The sequence below is a fragment of the Pseudophryne corroboree genome, chromosome 2 (genome assembly GCF_028390025.1).
Source record: "Pseudophryne corroboree isolate aPseCor3 chromosome 2, aPseCor3.hap2, whole genome shotgun sequence".
NCBI lineage: Eukaryota > Metazoa > Chordata > Amphibia > Anura > Myobatrachidae > Pseudophryne > Pseudophryne corroboree.
Window position 1 is genome coordinate 205,054,459 of NC_086445.1, and position 23,747 is coordinate 205,078,205.

The 23,747-nt window shown below is 47.1% G+C and overlaps 1 protein-coding gene across 1 annotated transcript in view; it reads left to right on the forward strand.

The window, feature by feature from the left end:
• LOC135009056 (ATP-dependent 6-phosphofructokinase, muscle type) overlaps positions 1–23,747 on the forward strand; it is a 237,126-nt gene that overhangs the window by 313 nt on the left and 213,066 nt on the right. The gene's annotated exons all lie outside the window — the stretch shown is intronic.

Here is a 23,747-nt window from a genome sequence, read left to right on the forward strand (position 1 = left end):
TATAATCCATATATGTGGGCAGATGTTGGTCCAAATGCATTGAAGTTTTAACCTACCCAGCTTTAAGCTGCCCATAGACTGCCTGATAATTTTCCCAACCAGCCAACTAAATAACTGGCTTGAACAATTGTCGTTCAGGGTATGGACCTGATCGATGATCGTTCACAGCCTGAAAATGGGCTCCACAAGGATTAACATCGGGGTGTAGAGTAGGATCTTGATCCGAGGCACCAACAAGCTCAAAGCTTTGACTGTTCCCAAGATGCACAGCGCCGGCTCCTCTATAACCCCGCCTCCGTGCACAGCAGCTCAGTTTGTAAGTTGGTGCGATGCAGTAAGCAGGCACATAACAGGAGGGCTGCCTTTTGCAGCCTATTGTTAGCTTTTTAAGAAGAAAAAGAATGAAGATTACTTCTGACAAGACTTCAGAGCTGCAGCAGGGAAAGTCACACAGACTTTTCTGACTGCAGCTTCATCACCCCCCAGCGGCGCTGTATACTCCTGCGCCCTGGTTGCCGGGTCACTGCAGCGGAGGCTCCGGTTCCTTCCAGCGTTAGTCACACACACACACCGCTGTCCTCCTGGATCGCGTGGCCGCAGGTACGGGAGAGATAAGGGTATCGTTGGCCACACTTTACCGCGATCCAGCGCGGCCGCGCGTTCGCTGGCGTGGACACTGTTATTGGGAAGCCGCTCCACTAGCCACCAGGGACATACATGGGCACAGGTCTGGGGGTATTTTTCTCTAAATAACACCGTTCTTCAAGGCCCGTAGCACCCAGTGGGGTTGCCAGCAGGGGGAGCAGGCCAGACCTGTAGCTCCTCCCCCAGCGCGCCATTTATGCAAATGTTACCGCCCTGGAGCTGTATTTCTCTCCCTCACTCCCTGTCAGCAGCCATCACAGACAGAGCTGAGCTGTACCTGGAACTGCTGGGGCAAATCCTCCTCTGTAAAGACTCCTGATCGCCAGCGCTGTGCATTTTACAGGACACTTAAGTATTCTACTTGTCACTGGGACAGTGTTAGTTAAGAAAGAGTGCATACATTCAGGGTTGTGTGGTACAAACACCCTGTGATATACATCCAGTATCTACTGTGCTTTGTTATATCTATTGTTGACACATATAGCCATACTTAGTATTACTTTGGATTGCTAGTCCAGTGCAGTTTTATGGTACATAACTTCTGCATGTACGCTTGTGACTATATATGTGTGTGTTTATGTAACTGCTGCGTGGCTGCCTTATTGGGTATTTCACTCTGCGTGCTACTCCTATATTCCGGGTGTAGTATGGCTGACCGGCGGTCTCCTGACCGCCGGTCAGCTTACCGACGCCGGGATCCCGGCAGTAAACCGACGCCGGGATCCCGGCGGGGAGGGGCGAGTGCAGCAAGCCCCTTGCGGGCTCGCTGCGCTCGCCACGCTGCGCTCGCCACAGGTTCTATTCCCACTCTATGGGTGTCGTGGACACCCACGAGTGGAAATAGTCCCTGTTGGTCGGCAGGCCGACCATCGGGATACTGAGCCGGCGGGATGGTGGAGGAGGTCATGTGACTGTCGGTCAGCAGACCGGCGGTCACATGAATACCACCCCTATATTCCTATACCTGGGCTAAGTGTATCAGGTTTTTCTATATAATATAGGATTTGTTTCACAAGGTATACTTGCTGTGTATTTTTACTTGTGATCTATAGTCACCCTATATATTTCTAGAACTCCCGGTTTGTGCTGTCATAGACTTGTACCAGGTTGCCCGATATTGTACACATTAGTATGTCAGCTACATGTGGCAACGGAGCTGGGGCTTCTTCCACATTGCGTGGTGGTGATGCCACAGACGCGTTGGAGGATAATATGGCAGCTGAGAGTTCAGGTTCAGGGGGTTCCTTACCTCCCAGTGGGTCTGTAGCACCGGGGGCATCACAGGACCCACCTTGGGCTACTTTTTCCACGCTGCTAAACACGCTTGTAACTAAATTGTCGCCCCCTGCGGGACCACCTGTGCCACTGCAGCAGTTTATGGTCCCTGCTATTAATCGGCCATGGGCAGATCAAATCTCCACTCAGTTACAGCATTTGAACTGGTCATTGATTAAATCTAAGTGTCACTCTCACCCGCCTAAGACTAAGTCGTCTTCTAAACAGGCTTTCTCTAACGTCCTAGTGGATGCTGGGGACTCCGTAAGGACCATGGGGAATAGACTGGCTCCGCAGGAGAAAGGGCACTTTAAGAAAGAATTAGGAATACTGGTGTGCACTGGCTCCTCCCTCTATGTCCCTCCTCCAGACCTCAGTTTGAATCTGTGCCCGGACGAGCTGGATGCACCTTAGTGAGCTCTCCTGAGCTTGCGAAATAGAAAGTATTTTGTTAGGATTTTTTTTTATTTTCAGAGAGATCTGCTGGCAACAGACTCTCTGCTACGTGGGACTGAGGGGAGAGAAGCAGCCCTACTCACTGTGGATAGGTCATGCTTCTTAGGCTACTGGACACCATTAGCTCCAGAGGGATCAAACACAGGAACGCACCCTTGGTCGTCCGATCCCAGAGCCGCGCCGCAGTCCCCCTCGCAGAGCCAGAAGCCGGCGTGAGAAGCAAGAAGACGTCAAAAACGGCGGCAGAAGACTCCAGTCTTCATATGAGGTAGCGCACAGCACTGCAGCTGTGCGCCATTGCTCCCACATTAAACCCACACACTCCGGTCACTGTAGGGCGCAGGGGGGGGGGGGGCATGGGCAGCAATTAGAGACCTCTTGGCAAAGTGGCATATATACAGTTGGGCACTGTATATGTGCATGAGCCCCCGCCATTATTTTACACAAAATCGCGGGACAGAAGCCCGCCGCTGAGGGGGCGGGGCTTCTTCATCAGCACTCACCAGCGCCATTTTCTCTCCACAGCTCCGCTGAGAGGAAGCTCCCCAGGCTCTCCCCTGCAGATTCACGGAAGAAAGAGGGTAAAAAGAGAGGGGGGGCGCAAAATCAGTATATACAGCAGCTACTGGGTACACACTAAGTTACTGTGTAATTCCTGGGTCATATAGCGCTGGGGTGTGTGCTGGCATACTCTCTCTCTGTCTCTCCAAAAGGCCTTGTGGGGGTTCTGTCCTCAAATAGAGCGTCCCCTGTGTGTGTGGTGTGTCGGTACGCTTGTGTCGGCATGTTTGACGAGGAAGGCTATGTGGAAGCAGAGCAGGTACAAATGAATGTGGGATCGCCGCCGACGCCCGATTGGATGGATATGTGGAAGGTTTTAAATGATAATGTTACTTCCTTGTATAAAAGGTTGGATAAAGCTGAAGCCTTGGGACAGTCAGGGTCTCAACCCATGCCTGATCCTACAGCGCAGAGGCCGTCAGGGTCTCAGAAGCGCCCACTATCCCAAATTGTTGACACAGATATCGACACGGATTCTGACTCCAGTGTCGATGGCGATGATGCAAAGTTGCAGCCTAAAATGGCTAAAGTCATCCGCTACATGATTATAGCAATGAAGGATGTATTGCACATCTCAGAGGAAAACCCAGTCCCTGACAAGAGGGTTTATATGTTTGGGGAAAAAAGGCATGAGGTGACCTTTCCCCCTTCACATGAGTTAAATGAGTTATGTGAAAAAGCTTGCGAATCTCCAGATAGAAAAATGCAGATTTCCAAACGGTTGCTTATGGCGTATCCTTTCCCGCCAGCGGACAGGTTACGCTGGGAATCCTCCCCTAGGGTAGACAAAGCGTTGACACGCTTATCTAAGAAGGTAGCCCTGCCGTCACAGGATACGGCCACCCTAAAAGATCCTGCGGATAGAAAGCAGGAAGGTATCCTGAAGTCCATTTATACACATTCAGGTACCATACTAAGGCCGGCAATTGCGTCGGCCTGGATGTGTAGTGCTGTAGCAGCATGGACAGATACTTTATCTGAGGAACTTGATACCTTGGACAAGGATACTATATTACTGACCCTGGGGCATATTAAAGACGCTGTCCTATATATGAGGGATGCCCAGAGAGACATTAGCCTACTGGGCTCTAGAATAAATGCAATGTTGATTTCTGCCAGAAGGGTCCTGTGGACTCGGCAATGGACAGGTGATGCAGACTCAAAAAGGCACATGGAAGTTTTACCTTATAAGGGTGAGGAATTGTTTGGGGACGGTCTCTCGGACCTAGTTTCCACAGCTACGGCTGGGAAGCAAATTTTTTGCCATATATTCCCTCACAACCTAAGAAAGCACCATATTACCAAATGCAGTCCTTTCGATCACAAAGAGGCAAGAAAGTCTGAGGTGCGTCCTTTCTTGCCAGAGGCAGGGGTAGAGGAAAGAAGCTGCACAATACAGCTAGTTCCCAGGAACAGAAGTCCTCCCCGGCTTCCACTAAATCCACTGCATGACGCTGAGGCCCCCCAGGTGGAGCCAGGATCGGTGTGGGCACGTCTCCGAAATTTCAGCCACCAGTGGGTTCGCTCACGGGTGGATCCCTGGGCTATACAGATTGTGTCTCAGGGATACAAGCTGGAATTCAAAGTGATGCCCCCTCACCGTTACCTCAAATCGGCCCTGCCAGCTTCCCCCATAGAGAGGGAAATAGTGTTAGCGGCAATTCACAAATTCTATCTCCAGCAGGTGGTGGTAAAGGTTCCCCTCCTTCAACAGGGAAGGGGTTACTATTCCACAATGTTTGTGGTACCGAAACCGGACGGTTCGGTCAGACCCATATTGAATTTAAAATCCCTGAACATTTACCTGAAAAGGTTCAAGTTCAAGATGGAATCGCTCAGAGCGGTCATTGCAAGCCTGGAAGAGGGGGATTTTATGGTGTCTCTGGACATAAAGGATGCTTACCTTCATGTCCCCATTTATCCACCTCATCAGGAGTACCTCAGATTTGTGGTACAGGACTGTCATTACCAATTCCAGACGTTGCCGTTTGGTCTGTCCACGGCTCCGAGAATATTTACCAAGGTAATGGCAGAAATGATGGTGCTTCTGCGAAAGCAAGGAGTCACAATTATCCCATACTTGGACGATCTCCTCATAAAGGTGAGGTCCAGAGAGCAGTTGCTGATCAGCGTAGCACACTCTCGGGAAGTGTTGCAACAGCACAGCTGGATTCTGAATATTCCAAAGTCGCAGCTGATTCCTACGACGCATCTGCCCTTCCTGGGCATGATTCTGGGCACAGACCAGAATAAGGTTTTTCTCCCGGCGGAGAAGATTCAGGAGCTCGTGACTCTGGTCAGAGACCTCTTAAAACCAAAACAGGTGTCGGTGCATCAATGCACGCGAGTCCTGGGAAAGATGGTGGCGTCATACGAAGCCATTCCCTTCGGCAGGTTCCATGCGAGGACCTTTCAGTGTGATCTGTTGGACAAGTGGTCCGGATCGCATCTTCAGATGCAGCGGCTGATCACCCTATCCCCCAGGGCCAGGGTGTCTCTTCTGTGGTGGCTGCAGAGTGCTCACCTTCTCGAGGGTCGCAGGTTCGGCATTCAGGACTGGGTCCTGGTGACCACGGATGCAAGCCTCCGAGGGTGGGGGCAGTCACACAGGGAAGAAATTTCCAGGGTCTGTGGTCAAGTCAGGAGACTTGTCTGCACATCAATATCCTGGAACTAAGGGCCATATACAACGCCCTAAGTCAAGCGGAGCCTCTGCTTCGCAACCAACCGGTGCTGATTCAGTCAGACAACATCACCGCAGTGGCTCATGTAAACCGCCAAGGCGGCACAAGGAGCAGGGTGGCGATGGCAGAAGCCACCAGAATTCTTCGCTGGGCGGAGAATCACGTAAAAGCACTGTCAGCAGTGTTCATTCCGGGAGTGGACAACTGGGAAGCAGACTTCCTCAGCAGGCACGACCTCCACCCGGGAGAGTGGGGACTTCATCAAGAAGTCTTCACACAGATTACAAGTCGTTGGGAACTGCCACAGGTGGACATGATGGCATGCCGCCTTAACAAAAAGCTACAAATGTATTGCGCCAGGTCAAGAGACCCTCATGCGATAGCTGTGGACGCACTAGTGACACCGTGGGTGTTCCAGTCGGTTTATGTGTTTCCTCCTCTTCCTCTCATACCCAAGGTGCTGAGAATCGTAAGAAAAAGAGTAGTGAGAACAATACTCATTGTTCCGGATTGGCCAAGAAGGACTTGGTATCCGGAACTGCAAGAAATGCTCACAGAAGACCCATGGCCTCTGCCTCTCAGACAGGATCTGTTGCAACAGGGGCCCTGTCTGTTCCAAGACTTACCGCGGCTGCGTTTGACGGCATGGCGGTTGAACGCCGACCTAGCAGAAAAAGGCATTCCGGATGAGGTTATTCCTACGCCAATAAAGGCTAGGAAGCACGGGACGGCTAAACATTATCACCGTATATGGCGAAAATATGTTGCTTGGTGTGAGGCCGGGAATGCCCCTACAGAGGAATTCCAGCTGGGCCGTTTCCTTCACTTCCTACAGTCGGGAGTGACTTTGGCCTTAAAATTGGGGTCCATTAAGGTCCAGATTTCAGCCCTATCCATTTTCTTTCAAAAGGAACTGGCTTCTCTTCCTGAAGTTCAGACGTTTGTAAAGGGAGTGCTGCATATTCAGCCCCCTTTTGTGCCACAAGTGGCACCTTGGGATCTTAACGTGGTGTTGAGTTTCCTGAAATCACACTGGTTTGAGCCACTTAAAACCGTGGAGTTAAAATATCTCACGTGGAAGGTGGTCATGCTGTTGGCCTTAGCTTCGGCTAGGCATGTGTCAGAATTGGCGGCTTTGTCACATAAAAGCCCCTATCTGGTTTTCCAAATGGACAGGGCAGAATTACGGACTCGTCCGCAATTTCTGCCAAAAGTGGTGTCATCTTTTCATTTGAACCAACCTATTGTGGTGCCTGCGGCTACTCGTGACTTGGAGGATGCCAAGTTACTAGATGTAGTCAGGGCTTTGAAGGTTTATGTAGCCAGAACGGCTGGAGTCAGGAAAACTGAGTCGCTGTTTATCCTGTATGCATCCAACAAGCTGGGTGCTCCTGCTTCAAAGCAAACTATTGCTCGCTGGATCTGTAACATGATTCAGCAGGCTCATTTTGCGGCTGGTTTGCCGCCTCCAAAATCAGTAAAAGCCCATTCCACAAGGAAGGTGGGCTCTTCTTGGGCGGCTGCCCGAGGGGTCTCGGCATTACAGCTTTGCCGAGCAGCTACTTGGTCGGGTTCAAACACTTTTGCAAAGTTCTACAAGTTTAATACCCTGGCTGAGGAGGACCTTGTGTTTGCTCATTCGGTGCTGCAGAGTCATCTGCACTCTCCCGCCTGTTTGGGAGCTTTGGTATAATCCCCATGGTCCTTACGGAGTCCCCAGCATCCACTAGGACGTTAGAGAAAATAAGATTTTACTTACCGGTAAATCTATTTCTCGTAATCCGTAGTGGATGCTGGGCGCCCGTCCCAAGTGCGGACTTCTTCTGCAATACTTGTATATAGTTATTGCTTAAATAAGGGTTATGTTATGGTTGCATCAGGTTTATCTGATGCTCTGTTGTTGTTCATACTGTTAACTGGGTAAGTTTATCACGAGTTATACGGTGTGATTGGTGTGGCTGGTATGAGTCTTACCCTGTGACAATGCCTATTCTATACCTTGTATAAAACACTCTAAAAGGTTAAAGAACACAGTACGCAATTGGCGTATGGAATACCGTAAAAGTACGCACGTAGCGTAACGAACGCTTAGCCATGGACGAGACGCACGAGCGGCACGTTCGCTCACGGCTTAGAGCGTAAAGGCAAGCACGCTATAGGCTGCCGACTAACGTAATGATACGCTATCAGCGTAGCGGACGCTCGAGACCACGAGGAGATCACAAGCGGCGCTGACGCTCACAGAGTTAAACCTTTATAACTATACCATAAACAATGTACTTATACTGTAAACCCTTGTGCAGTGATAAGGTGTAAATGCAACACAGTATAACCTTGTTAGTTTAAAAGCTGTATGAGCGTATGTGACGCTCTGAGAACCCCTTAGCAATATAATAAACACTCAAATACCGGTCTAAGGGTCTAACGCCTTTTAAGGAAATGAATGAACGTTCAATTGCAAAAGAATAATACAATACAAGTTATACACTACCAAGATAACATAAAATACCTAACCGAATCACTACACATAAAATACAATAAAGATACAATTACATTTAAAGGGGAAGGAGAGAGAGAATGGCTTATAACATTAAAATAAGAGACAATATGGTTGCAGAGAACTTACGCACCAGGGGAAACAATCGCAAGCGCCTTTCTGGATATCCAGCTCCCGATTATCAGCAATGAGAACCGTTGAAGAGAGTAGAGAGCTGGCCCAGATCGGCTTGTCCTTTTATACACTACACACAATACAGTTCAATGGTCCCTACATTCTTATTGTTCATTGGACACAGGAATTCGTCTTCGCATTATAACAAAAGGTCATAGGTTGGTTCATACAGGTGGGCTGTGACTATTCCTATCTGCTCAGGTGGGTGGGAAACTGGGTTTCCCGCCGCATGGGTAATAAAGTGCAAATATAGTAAATGTCCATAAACTTCTTATGTCCATAACTATACGCACGAGCGATTAATCCGCTTCAAACCAACACCGGAATATTGCTAATTATTTTCTCTTCCGATGGATACTAAACACCACTGTGTAACCCCTGTCTGACCCTTCGTATCAAACAAAGAGGGATCTCTTTGTCCCCGAACATACTACATTAACTAAACTTTCAGATTCTATCAAAAGGACCATAATCTACAAAATACATTATATGAATAAAATATGTTACGATTGAGTCGCCCGCTAGACGAACACAAACTCTACCGTAAATGCGCACACCGCGCGTCCGCGAGTGCACGCACGCACGGGAGGGCTCATGCACGTGCAGCGGGCACACGCATGAGGTGCATATATGGCAGTGTGCAGCGTGATATTTTTCTGACTTTGACAGTCCACCCTTTGGCAGTCACCAATAACTGCCACTTCCTAAAACAGTACAAAAAGAGAAAAATATATGTCATGTATAATACATTTCTATGATTGGGTAGGGAAGGAGAGGAGGAGGTAGGAAAAGGGTATGACCTAGTGAGATAGCAGAAGCATGTGTGTATGAATCCATGTTTGGGGGGTCATGTATCATCGTGCCGTACGTGTTTTAAATCAAGCTTCGAGGTATTGCGAAGTATACATTTGAATTCCTTCTTATCCCGTGGTACGGGTCTGTGGATGGGCTGTCAAACTTTACCGAGCTCTTTTCGGCTTTTGGTTGCGACAAAATGGGGGAGCACATTTTAGTTGATGATACATGAATGGGGGAATATGTGAGTGCTGATATCTGTGCCTATATTCCCTATCGACTATGTGTGTTATTACCTGAAGGTTGTAGAGATGAAGATAAAGAACAATTATGGTAAATGCAGTGATAAACTATGTGAGTTTAATATACATTTGCCGATTGAGGTCTTGTCTTGTCTTGTCTTGTCTCGATGTACATGTTGACTGTAGTCTCCCGATGCTTTTGCTATAAACGGTGTGCAAAAAGCTTTTTCAATGTCCATAGACTTACAAAAAAGTGTTGGGCTAGCGTAAAATTTAAAGTACTAGGGATATTGGGGGTCTATGGCATAGTCCATCAGTTGTCTGTGTAAAAGGTTGTCAAATTCTTCTTCCAAGCGGATGTCTTTGTACCTTGGAGAAAAACAAAGGAGAAACGGGTGAAAGAAACGGACCGTGGAATCACATTTTCATCACAACATTGTCTCTATCGTTGGGTCATAAACCAAATCAGTCGTTGTTATTACAGTATCTTCACTTCTTAAACTCATCACTCGGGCGCTACGTTTACACTTTGTTAAAACCCGAACGCATCTAAATATCAGACCGACCAATATGATGACACCCAGAATACACAAAAGAAATTTCCCTACATCCATGATAATTCCTTGAGTCCATTCTCCTAAACCAGAGAACCAATTTCGTGGGTTCAACCATGACACCCAACTGGTCAGCTCATTACCCACAGCGGCAAGGGTGAGATTGTGTTTCCTTCGGAACTCCCATTTTAATTGCAAAATGTCATCCATCTTTTTGTCTATGACCTCGACCGGGTCCTCGGTGCTGTTTGTAATATATGTGCAGCACTTTATTCCATACTGAGTCGCTAGGGTAACACAATACCCGCCTGTCACAGCTGTGAGATAATTGAGAATCATCCTATGCTGAACCAGTTCTGTTTTATAAGCTTGGAGCTCCCTTCCGGTATACCTGAATGTGTCATCATACATTTCAGTGATATTGTCTAATAAATTTGCAAGCGCAGATATATATTTATAATTTATCACTCCTCTGGCGGTACGAGTGATATCTAACGCGATTAGGAATTGAATCCCGGTGGATTCATGGATCAGGTCAGAGGCCGGATGCTCTGTTCTTTCTATCAGGTGCCGTTTAACGATGTGCTCGTAATGAGTGTGAGTATTAGGAGCTTGGGCACTGCGGTGAATATCCTTCATTTTAGTGTGGGATACGGTCATTACCTCAGGCAGTACTTTTCCAATATAACATAACCCTTCTGAGTTTGGGGCAAGCCACTTATACGCCTTCCTCCCGCATATGAAATATGCATCATCGGGGAGAACATATGGGACGGAGTAGGACATTACCATATTACACATTTTCCATATGAAATCTCCTAACCCTAATTCTCCCATCTGTTTAGTACACGTATCAGTTTGTACGATATGTGCACAGTATCCTGGTGATACTTCTCCAACTCTCATGATCCTACTTCCTAGGGTATACCTATATCGGAAATATTTCCCACTACCGGCTATGTGGCGTATAAGTTCTGTATCTGTAGGCATTCTATCGGCTCTGTATGAAAAGGTCATGGTTTGGTTATTCCATGACACTTCCCAATTTACCGGCTTTCGGGGATTGGAAATGTTAAAACATACTAGGGATCTATCCACATGATATTGGTGGAGCTTCAAACTAGGAGGACTGGAGATATTAAACCTCCTGTCCACCGGCCTCCCACCACTTAGCTCAAGTACCTCCCCTATAGTTAAAGGGAAGGGCACTAATCCTGATTTGCTATGGCCTTGAGGTACTTGAGAGCATACCCAACAATCTGTCTGATTTAACACTTTACCCACTAAGGAGTGATAGTCACTCAATGGATGCCGGTCCATGTGGATATTAAAACTGGATTGGCATTTCTTGATACAACCATCCTCAACTACACTGTCACAGAGTCTACAGATACAGTTCTCTTCAGCTAACAATCCTTCACAATTTCTTCTATTGTCAATGCTACCAGATCGTTTTCTGATACTCGCCTTTACTCAGTGATTATGTTGTTCTTGGAAATCTACGCCTCCATCTCTGTCATCAGAACCCATTCCAGAACCTCTCTCGACCTCCATGGTACTCTCGCCGGAACAGACTGCTCTGGTCAACATCTTGGTCAACAGGAAAATCCGGATCACAGTCTCTTGGGGCAAGTCCATCTTATAGGAGGAAATGGAGAAGAATGAGAAGGGGGAAAGAAACAATTGAGGGAGATGGGATGGGAAGTGGAGAAAAACAATAAAAGGGAACAGGGAATCGACAACTGCCTCCGATTTTATTATTCTCAATGCTCAGGTGCCGTCTCAGTCCTCCTGAAACAGACACTCCAGTGATACAACTTCCTCTACCGTCTGTTCCTTATCACGGGACCTCTCTGGATCAGCAACCTTCTTACAATGGGACGAATGAACCCAAGTCTCTCTCTCGGCAACCTTCAATGCTGTCGTGCTAATCAATAAGACTTGGTATGGTCCTTCCCATCTGTCAATAAGGCAACCTGAGCGTAGAAAATTCTGTATCATTACATAATCCCCAGGTTCAATGTCATGACAATTACTGTCTGGCAGATCAGGAATCACTAACTTCAAATTATCATTCTGATTCTTTAGCTGTTTACTCATCTTAACCAAATACTTTACAGTCACTTCATTGTTACACTTCAAATCATCCTGAGGGTTAATCATGACATGCGGTTGTCGACCAAACAGAATTTCAAAAGGGGACAGATTAAGAGGGGACCTGGGAGTGGTTCTGATGCTGTATAATACAAGGGGCAAAGCTTCTGGCCATGTCAATCCTGTTTCCGCCATAACTTTGCTCAATTTGTTTTTAATAGTGCTGTTCACTCTTTCTACTTTTGCACTCGCCTGGGGGCGGTACGGAGTGTGCAGCTTACTATCAATTCCCATCAACTTACACATTCCTTGAAAGACATCACCTGTAAAATGGGTACCCCTATCACTTTCAATTATTCTAGGGATACCGTATCTACACACAAATTCCTGTACAATTTTCTTAGCAGTAAACATTGCGGTATTTGTGGCCGCAGGAAATGCTTCGACCCAATTTGAAAACACATCTATACAAACCAGTACATACTTCAAATTTCGACAAGGGGGTAATTGTATGAAATCAATCTGTATTACCTGAAAAGGACCGCCTGTAGGTGGGATATGAGATGGTTCTGTTGGTATTGCCTTTCCGATATTCTTCCTCAAGCAGGTGAGGCATGACATTGCTCTCTTTCCCGCATGGGAAGAAAATCCTGGGGCGCACCAATATGCTCTTACCAACTTGCACATCCCTTCCTTGCCTAGATGAGTCAGCCCATGTGCTGCTTCAGCCAAACTTGGAAGGTATGCTCTGGGTGCCACTGGTTTACCCTGTCCATCTGTCCAGAGTCCTGAGGACTCCTGGCCATATCCCTTTGCCCTCCAAACTGCCTTTTCCTGTGTGGAACACAAATTTTGCATTTCACACAATTTCTGTGTGTTGACGGTATTAAATACCATCAGTTGTGTGGTGTCTGTCTGTCTGGGGGTACCAGCTGCTAACTTAGCAGCTTCGTCTGCTCCGCTGTTACCAAGTGATACTGGGTCTTGGCTATATGTATGTGCTTTACACTTGATAACAGCCACTCTGTCGGGTTCCTGTATCGCTGTTAGAAGCCTTTTGATGTGAGCTGCATGCGCTACCGGTGTACCAGCTGCCGTCATGAAATTTCTGAGGCGCCATAGGGCTCCGAAATCATGGACTACCCCGAAGGCGTATCTAGAATCGGTGTAGATATTGGCTGACTTGCCCTTAGCCAATTCACATGCTCTGGTCAGGGCAACCAGTTCAGCAACCTGGGCTGAGTGAGGTGGGCCTAGCGGTTCTGCTTCTATGGTGCCTTGGTCATCTACGACTGCGTATCCAGTACACAAGTCTCCCGAGTCCGTCTGTCTGTGACAACTACCATCAGTGTAGAAAGTAAGATCTACATCTTCCAGTGGGTTGTCACTGATGTCAGGCCTTGCTGTGAAATTTTGGGTCAAATACTCCATACAATCATGCATGTCATCTCCTGTATTAAATCCTCCTTCCCCATCACTCTCATCCTCCACCCTTTGTGCCTGTCCAGGCACACCTGGGAGATACGTTGCAGGATTTAATGCACTGCATCTCTTTATGGTGATGTTTACGGGGGCCATTAATGCCAATTCCCATCTTGTAAACCGCGCTGATGAGACGTGCCTGGTTTGGGCAGAATTCAGCAAGGCTGACACTGCATGCGGTGTATGGATTGTGAGGTTGTGTCCTAGCACTACATCTTCGCTTTTTGTAACTAGCAATGCTATCGCTGCAACACTTCGCAAGCATGTGGGGAGGGATCGCGCTACCGTATCTAGCTGAGCGCTGTAGTATGCTACCGGCCTGCTGGCATCACCGTGCTTTTGGGTTAGGACGCCTGCCGCGCAACCAGCACTTTCTTTTCCGTACAGCTCAAAGGGTTTCCCATAGTCTGGCATACCTAATGCTGGTGCCTGCGTTAGGCACTGTTTAAGTCTCTCAAATGCCATCTCGGATTCGTCTGTATGCGAAATCCGATCAGGTTTGTTTGATGAGACCATCTCCTGCAAAGGTAATGCTAGAATGGAAAAACCTGGGATCCAGTTACGGCAATACCCACACATTCCTAGAAATGTTCTGATCTGTTGCTGGGTTTGTGGCAGAGTCATGTCTCGAATTGCTTGAATTCTATCAGCGGTCAGGTGTCTCAGTCCTTGTGTCAGACAGTGTCCCAGATATTTTACTTTAGTCTGGCATAATTGCAACTTGTCTTTGGAAACCTTGTGTCCTGTGTCTGAAAGATGAAACAGGAGCTGTTTCGTATCTTTCAGGGACGCTTCCAGTGAATCTGAACATAGTAGTAAATCATCCACATATTGGATCAATACTGATCCACTCTCTGGTTGGAAAGACTGTAAACAATCATGCAAAGCCTGTGAAAATATACTTGTGCTGTCTATGAAACCTTGTGGTAATCGAGTCCATGTGTATTGGACTCCTCTGTATGTGAATGCAAACAAATATTGGCTGTCAGGGTGCAGAGGTACCGAGAAGAAGGCGGAGCAGAGGTCAATAACAGTGAAAAATTTCGCAGTGGGAGGGATTTGCATAAGGATGACAGCTGGATTTGGCACTACGGGGAACTGACTCTCAACTATTTTATTAATCCCCCTTAGATCCTGCACTAGCCTGTAACCCCTCCCCCCACTCTTTTTCACAGGGAAGATGGGACTATTGGCAGTGCTGGATGTTCTTACCAGAATGCCCTGTTGTAGCAAGCGCTCTATTACGGGGTATACTCCTAACTCCACCTCTGGCTTCAGAGGGTATTGTGGGATTTCTGGAGCTATCCTACCATCTTTTACTTGCACAACTACTGGAGCTACGTTTGCCATTAATCCAGTGTCTTGTCCATCTTTAGTCCAAAGTGACTCTGGTATTTGGGATGTCATTTCTTCTACCTGGGATGAACTCCTATTTATCATAACGGTCTGTGACATTAATTTTGATGGGGAGTCTAGCATGTCTCGCACTTCCTGAGCGTGATTCTCAGGTATGTCTAAGAATACACCTACAGGAGTACAATAAATGACACACCCCATTTTACACAATAAATCTCTTCCCAGGAGATTAGTCGGTGCCGATGCAGCCAGCAAAAAGGAATGCTTGGTATGCAAAGGCCCTATTGTAATCTCTGCTGGTTTGCTAACAGGGTAGTGTTGTACTACTCCCGTTACTCCCATGGCTGGAATTGTTTTACCAGTGGTTCTCATGCCCACTGTCGAATTTATCACTGATTTGGCCGCCCCCGTATCTACAAGGAAATTTAATGATTTACCAGCTACATCAATTGTGATCTCGGGTTCACTTCCAAGACTTGCAATCAATTTCATTGGCTGCAGATTACAGGTGTGACCACACCCCTATTGGGTATGGTGACCTCCCTGAATCGCGCTGGCAGCAATTACTTGTGGTGGGGGTAGATGGGAACTATCAGAGATTTGCCAGTCTCTTCTTGGGGGATACCTTTTTGTTTCCCCTGCATGTGGCTCATAGCTCCGCCCTTTCGGTCCTTGATCCCAATGTCTCGTGTCAGGTCGTTGTCTAGGGGATTGATATGAATTTTGCCTTTGTTTTGTTTTACAATCACGTGCTATGTGTCCCTCTCTGTGGCAATAATAACATTTTATACCTGTTGACTTACCCACAGGGGTCACAGTTCTGGGCTGAGGTGGCCGGGTAGTGAGGGCCTGTATGCTTACAGCCATTAACTTATCACTCTGTGACTCCCTGTGTCTGATGATATTCCGATCATGCCCAGCAGCAGCAGCCTCTCCCAATGCATCCACCGACATACCTCTCCAATCAGGCCTAGTGGTTTGTATTCTATTCCTTAAAACCTCTTTTAGACCGTCCATTAATACTGAAACAGCTACTTCCCTGTGGTGTACATTTGTTTTAATGTCATCTATACCAGTGTACCTAGCCATATCCTGCAGAGCCCGGTGAAAATACTCTGGTGTGGATTCACCTTCTTTTTGTTTTATTGTAAAGATTTTATTCCACTTTACTACTGCAGGAAAATATACCCCTAACTGTAAGTTGATTCTCTTTACATTATCCTGATTATACTCGTCTGTTAGTGGTACTTCCTCATCTAACTTGCAATCAGCGATAAACTTTAACGGATCAACACTGGGGGGTAAACATGCCCTTAAAACTGTCCTCCAATCTTTGTTATTTGGCTCTGCAGAATTTCCTAGCTCCCTAATATACTTTTGACATGCAACTAAGTCTTTCCTAGGATCAGGGAATTCAGACATCATTGATCTTAATTCTGCTCGGGAAAAGGGGCAGTGCATGGCGATGTTCCTGACAGGAGTTGCCCCTGAAGGGTCAGTTTTCCCATTTGGCACTGCTATTACCCTAACAGGATTAAGTCCAACAACATCATTCTGAGTAGATTCTACAACATGTGGTGAAATGGTTTCAGCATAGTGTATGGTGCCGTACTTACCAGTCGATACGACCTCACCTGTCCCTCCGCTAGGGGCCTTTGCTACTAATCTTACGAGTTGAGTCGTGCCTACTGCTGTTTCTGATATGGTGGCTGCTAGGGAGAGTGCTGATATTGTTGTGGGCTCATCCTCTTGGTCACAATCCTGGGGAAAGTTCAAAACAGGGTACAACTTGCACGGATAAGTGTTAGCATTAATTACTTTGGTTTCATTATCCTTAACTTCTACACATTTAACATGACCCTGAGTGCCATTCTCTGCAACCAATTTCTCTCCAGGTATGTATGGTGGTGGGGGAGCAGTGGCTATCAGTTTCCTGATAGGGTTAGATCCAGTGGCTTGCGCCAACCCCCTTTGTATTTCACCTTCCTGTTGCCACAATGTTAAATAATCATAATGTCTAATACGCCTTTTTGAAGACTTAATCAGGCAAACTCTTCTCCTTAAATTCTGTAACACTTCTGGGTTAAAACTACCTACCCGGGGAAACTTTTCCCCGTCATGCACAGTCATCCTTTCCCATTCATTGCACAACATTTCTGTGTGATGACCATATTTCTCACACATGATATACCTTGCCGACCCGATTGGTCGGTTTACCAAATCAACCTGAACCTGGGTTGATCGCCCCTTACCTGAACAAGTGGCCCCCATCTCTGCAGACGTTGCTTTCACTACCTCTGACTTCCAATCAGGGTCTCCGGCTACCCTCACAGAAAACCAAAATGTCCGGGGTAAGGCTGCGGTGGGAGTTTTGCCTCGAGGTCCGCCCACTTAACTCCGCCCACGCTGGCCAATACGGCGACCAAAGTTCCCAGAGGTTCCGTACCCAACCTAGGGCCCCTAAGTACGTCTACTTGCTCGGGCGTGTGGGAGTGTCTTACCCTCCCCAGCAAGTGTCAGTCGCTGGAATGTCCCTGAGTGATCAGGCTACTTCCCTTAAAATAAAAAAAATGACACAAATCACGTTAACAATGTGCAAGTAGCGTTCTTCTGAATTCAAGACACGCTAATGCACACAATCACATGCGGTACAATCGTATCTGCACACAAGCAACTAATCTTATGTGCGGAACGATCAGTGGAATTGAAAATTTCTGCTGCAAATTCCTTCAGCGATGAGCTTCTTTGGCCTATATGGGTCTCGCATCAACCCCTCTTCGGTTGTGCTCTCTACTTCTAGTCTGCTGTACCTGAACCTCTTGTTCTGTGACCTCCTGGTCTGTTACGTACAGCAGACTCTACTGCTCATTAATGTGTCGAGTCTAACAAGGGACGCCTCCCAAGCCACCCCACGATATCACTCTCGCTGGTGTATCTCTTTCTACTGGCCTATGGTTCCCACTTCCGTAATAAAAGAGAAATCTTATATATACACACACTCTTACCACATGTACACTTTCATTTTTTTATTTCTGCGCAGAAATCCTTTCATTCGTTATTAGCCTAACCCAGAAGAATTGCAACAGAGAAAGTCTTTTTCTTTTAACTTTTAAACTTTTGGATTTGAGATAAATTTGTGTTATTTTTCGCGTTATTTCCTTATCGCTTACTAAACAATACTATCGTGCGGTTTGTATCATGTGGGCGTATCCGTACGCTCCGTTGCGTAATACACGCTCCGTGCGTCGACCCTTGCTGCGTACGCCCTGCCCTTGTAAGGACACGTGTACACAGACCAAGTACGTCCATAGTTACACACTACACGTTTATCAATGTGAATGATTTTTAACAGTAATCCTTCACTGACCACCGCTCAAATCTCCCTTGTATTCTAGGCGAGATTGTGTGCGTGCCTTTTACGATTATTCCCTTAAATATTACTTTTAACTATTAATAACAACAAATGTCTCAACACGTTTATCACTAGTATGTGGCAATCAGGAGAATGAGGCACGAAAACAATACTAAACAAGAAATACAGATGTGTATGCTTATTGCTTACGTTCGCAAAACAGAAACTAAACCGGTTTTAAAAGACAATAACGTACTGTTCCTACCTTTTGGTTCCGGATTCCTTCAGCACTCCTTACTAAGCGAAGCAGACGCTTATCTGGTCAGCACTACGAGGAATATCACCTCCCGCCTTTTGCTGACCGATAATGTCTGCTGGAATTACCTAGTGCAGATATGTGAAGAGCGGGCGAGTCCCCAATTGACAATGCCTATTCTATACCTTGTATAAAACACTCTAAAAGGTTAAAGAACATAGTACACAATTGGCGTATGGAATATCGTAAGAGTACGCACGTAGCGTAACGAACGCTTATCCGTGGACGAGACGCACGAGCGGCACGTTCGCTCACGGCTTAGAGCGTAAAGGCAAGTACGCTATAGGCTGCCGACTAACGTAATGATACGCTATCAGCGTAGCGGACGCTCGAGACCACGAGGAGATCACAAGCGGCGCTGACGCTCACAGAGTTAAACCTTTATAACTATACCATAAACAATGTACTTATACTGTAAACCCTTGTGCAGTGATAAGGTGTAAATGCAACACAGTGTAACCTTGTTAGTTTAAAAGCTGTATGAGCGTATGTGACGCTCTGAGAACCCCTTAGCAATATAATAAACACTCAAATACCGGTCTAAGGGTCTAACGCCTTTTAAGGAAATGAATGAACGTTCAATTGCAAAAGAATAATACAAGTTATACACTACCAAGATAACATAAAATACCTAACCGAATCACTACACATAAAATACAATAAAGATACAATTACATTTAAAGGGGAAGGAGAGAGAGAATGGCTTATAACATTAAAATAAGAGACAATATGGTTGCAGAGAACTTACGCACCAGGGGAAACAATCGCAAGCGCCTTTCTGGATATCCAGCTCCCGATTATCAGCAATGAGAACCGTTGAAGAGAGTAGAGAGCTGGCCCAGATCGGCTTGTCCTTTTATACACTACACACAATACAGTTCAATGGTCCCTACATTCTTATTGTTCATTGGACACAGGAATTCGTCTTCGCATTATAACAAAAGGTCATAGGTTGGTTCATACAGGTGGGCTGTGACTATTCCTAACTGCTCAGGTGGGTGGGAAACTGGGTTTCTCGCCGCATGGGTAATAAAGTGCAAATATAGTAAATGTCTATAAACTTCTTATGTCCATAACTATACGCACGAGCGATTAATCCGCTTCAAACCAACACCGGAATATTGCTAATTATATTCTCTTCCGATGGATACTAAACACCACTGTGTAACCCCTGTCTGACCCTTCGTATCAAACAAAGAGGGATCTCTTTGTCCCCGAACATACTACATTAACTAAACTTTCAGATTCTATCAAAGGGACCATAATCTACAAAATACATTATATGAATAAAATATGTTACGATTGAGTCGCCCGCTAGACGAACACAAACTCTACCGTAAATGCGCACACCGCGCGTCCGCGAGTGCACGCGACCGCGAGTATACGCACGCACGGGAGGGCTCATGCACGTGCAGCGGGCACACGCATGAGGTGCATATATGGCAGTGTGCAGCGTGATATTTTTCTGACTTTGACACCTGGATTCCAAAATCCTTTCCTTGGACTGTCAGTTCTTCCGGGCACAGTTTCCTTAACTGAGGTCTGGAGGAGGGACATAGAGGGAGGAGCCAGTGCACACCAGTATTCCTAATTCTTTCTTAAAGTGCCCTGTCTCCTGCGGAGCCCGTCTATTCCCCATGGTCCTTACGGAGTCCCCAGCATCCACTACGGACTACGAGAAATAGATTTACAGGTAAGTAAAATCTTATTATTACCTCCTCCCAATCCACCGCTATCCCAGACACGTCCTTTGAGGAGGATGGTGCATATACTGATCCCGCAGACACTGACTCGGATGTTTCTGATGGGGAAGGGAAATCATTGGTGAATGTCCCGAATTTGATTGAGGCAATTAGGCTCATTCTTCAGGTGTCTGATGATCCTGAGCCCGAGGCTGTCTCTAGGAAACTGGATAGGTTTAAACGTAAGAAGGTGGTTAAACAAGTTTCTCTGACGTCCTAGTGGATGCTGGGAACTCCGAAAGGACCATGGGGAATAGCGGCTCTGCAGGAGACTGGGCACAAAAGTAAAAGCTTTAGGACTAGCTGGTGTGCACTGGCTCCTCCCCCTATGACCCTCCTCCAAGCCTCAGTTAGATTTTTGTGCCCGAACGAGAAGGGTGCAATCTAGGTGGCTCTCCTGAGCTGCTTAGAGTAAAAGTTTAAATTAGGTTTTTTATTTTCAGTGAGTCCTGCTGGCAACAGGCTCACTGCATCGAGGGACTAACGGGAGAAGAAGCGAACTCACCTGCGTGCAGAGTGGATTGGGCTTCTTAGGCTACTGGACATTAGCTCCAGAGGGACGATCACAGGCCCAGCCATGGATGGGTCCCAGAGCCGCGCCGCCGTCCCCCTTACAGAGCCAGAAGAGCAGAAGAGGTCCGGAAAATCGGCGGCAGAAGACGTCCTGTCTTCAATAAGGTAGCGCACAGCACCGCAGCTGTGCGCCATTGCTCTCAGCACACTTCACACTCCGGTCACTGAGGGTGCAGGGCGCTGGGGGGGGCGCCCTGAGACGCAATAAAAATACCTTAGATGGCAAAAAATACATCACATATAGCTCCTGGGCTATATGGATGCATTTAACCCCTGCCAGAATACATAAAAAAACGTGAGATAGGCTCCGCCCCCTTATCGGCGGCCTTATCTCCTCAGCACACTGGCGCCATTTTCCCTCACAGCTCCGTTGGAGGGAAGCTCCCTGGCTCTCCCCTGCAGTCACTACACTACAGAAAGGGTTAAAAAAGAGAGGGGGGGCACTGATTACGCGCAGTATTAAAGATACAGCAGCTATAAGGGGAAAAACACTTATATAAGGTTATCCCTGTATATATATAGCGCTCTGGTGTGTGCTGGCAAACTCTCCCTCTGTCTCCCCAAAGGGCTAGTGGGGTCCTGTCCTCTATCAGAGCATTCCCTGTGTGTGTGCTGTATGTCGGTACGTTTGTGTCGACATGTATGAGGAGAAAAATGATGTGGAGACGGAGCAGATTGCCTGTAATAGTGATGTCACCCCCTAGGGGGTCGACACCTGAGTGGATGAACTGTTGGAAGGAATTACGTGACAGTGTCAGCTCTGTATAAAAGACAGTGGTTGACATGAGACAGCCGGCTACTCAGCTTGTGCCTGTCCAGACGTCTCATAGGCCGTCAGGGGCTCTAAAGCGCCCGTTACCTCAGATGGCAGATATAGACGCCGACACGGATACTGACTCCAGTGTCGACGGTGAAGAGACAAATGTGACTTCCAGTAGGGCCACACGTTACGTGATTGAGGCAATGAAAAATGTTTTACACATTTCTGATAATACGAGTACCACCAAAAAGGGGTATTATGTTCGGTGAGGAAAAACTACCTGTAGTTTTCCTGAATCTGAGAAATTAAATGAGGTGTGTGATGATGCGTGGGTTTCCCCCGATAACAACTGATAATTTCTAAAATGTTATTGGCATTATATCCTTTCCCGCCAGAGGTTAGGGTGCGTTGGGAAACACCCCCTAGGGTGGATAAAGCGCTCACACGCTTGTAAGGGCTCTACCCTCTCCTGAGATGGCCGCCCTTAAGGATCCTGCTGATAGAAAGCAGGAGGGTATCCTAAAATGTATTTACACACATACTGGTGTTATACTGCGACCAGCAATCGCCTCAGCCTGGATGTGCAGTGCTGGGTTGGCGTGGTCGGATTCCCTGACTGAAAATATTGATACCCTAGATAGGGACAGTATATTTTTGCCTATAGAGCATTTAAAAGATGCATTTCTATATATGCGTGATGCACAGCGGAATATTTGCCGACTGGCATCAAGTCTAAGTGCGTTGTCCATTTCTACCAGTAGAGGGTTATGGACACGACAGTGGTCAGGTGATGCGTATTTCAAACGGCATTTGGAAGTATTGCCTTATTAAGGGGAGGAGTTATTTGGGGTCGGTCTTTCAGACCTGGTGGCCATGGCAACAGCTGGGAAATCCACGTTTGTACCCCAGGTCGCCTCTCAACATGAGAAGACGCCGTATTATCAGGCGCAGTCTTTTCGTGGACAAGCGGGCAAAAGGTTCCTCATTTCTGCCCCGTGACAGAGGGAGAGGAAAAAGGCTGCAGAAATCAGCCAGTTCCCAGGAACAGAAACCCTCTCCCGCCTCTGCCAAGCCCTCAGTATGACGCTGGGGCTTTACAAGCAGAATCAGGCACGGTGGGGGCCCATCTCAATCAATTTCAGCGCGCAGTGGGCTCACTCGCAAGTAGACCCCTGGATCCTTCAGGTATCTCAGGGGTACGAATTGGAATTCGAGACGTCTCCCCCTCGCCGTTTCCTAAAGTCGGCTTTACCGAGGTCTCCTTCTGACAGGGAGACAGTTTTGGAAGCCATTCACAAGCTGTATTCCCAGCAGGTGATAATCAAGGTACCCCTCCTGCAACAGGGAACGGGGTATTATTCCACACTGTTGTGGTACCGAAGCCGGACGGCTCGGTGAGACCGATTCTAAATCTAAAATCTTTGAACACTTACATACAGAGGTTCAAATTCAAGATTGAGTCACTCAGAGCAGTGATTGCGAACCTGGAAGAAGGGGACTACATGATGTCTCTGGACATCAAGGATGCTTACCTTCATGTCCAAATTTACCCTTCTCACCAAGGGTACCTCAGGTTCATGGTACAGAACTGTCACTATCAGTTCAGACGCTGCCGTATGGATGGTCCACGGCACCCCGGGTCTTTACCAAGGTAATGGCCGAAATGATGATATTCCTTCGAAGGAAGGGAATTTTAGTTATCCCTTACTTGGACGATCTCCTGATAAGGGTAAGATCCAGGGAACAGTTGGAGGTAGGTGTAGCACTATCTCAGGTAGTGTTGCGGCAGCACGATTGGATTCTCAATATTCCAAAATCGCAGCTGGTTCCGACGACTCGTCTTCTGTTCCTAGGGATGATCCTGGACACAGTCCAGAAAAAGGTGTTTCTCCCGGAGGAGAAAGCCAGGGAGTGATCCGAGCTAGTCAGGAACCTCCTAAAACCGAGCCAAGTCTCAGTGCATCAATGCACAAGGGTTCTGGAAAAAATGGTGGCTTCCTACGAAGCAATCCCATTCGGCAGATTCCACGCTAGAACTTTCCAGTGGGACCTGCTGGACAAATGGTCCGGGTCGCATCTTCAGATGCATCAGCGGATAACCTTGTCACCAAGAACAAGGGTGTCCCTCCTGTGGTGGTTGCAGAGTGCTCATCTTCTAGAGGGCCGCAGATTCGGCATTCAGGACTGGG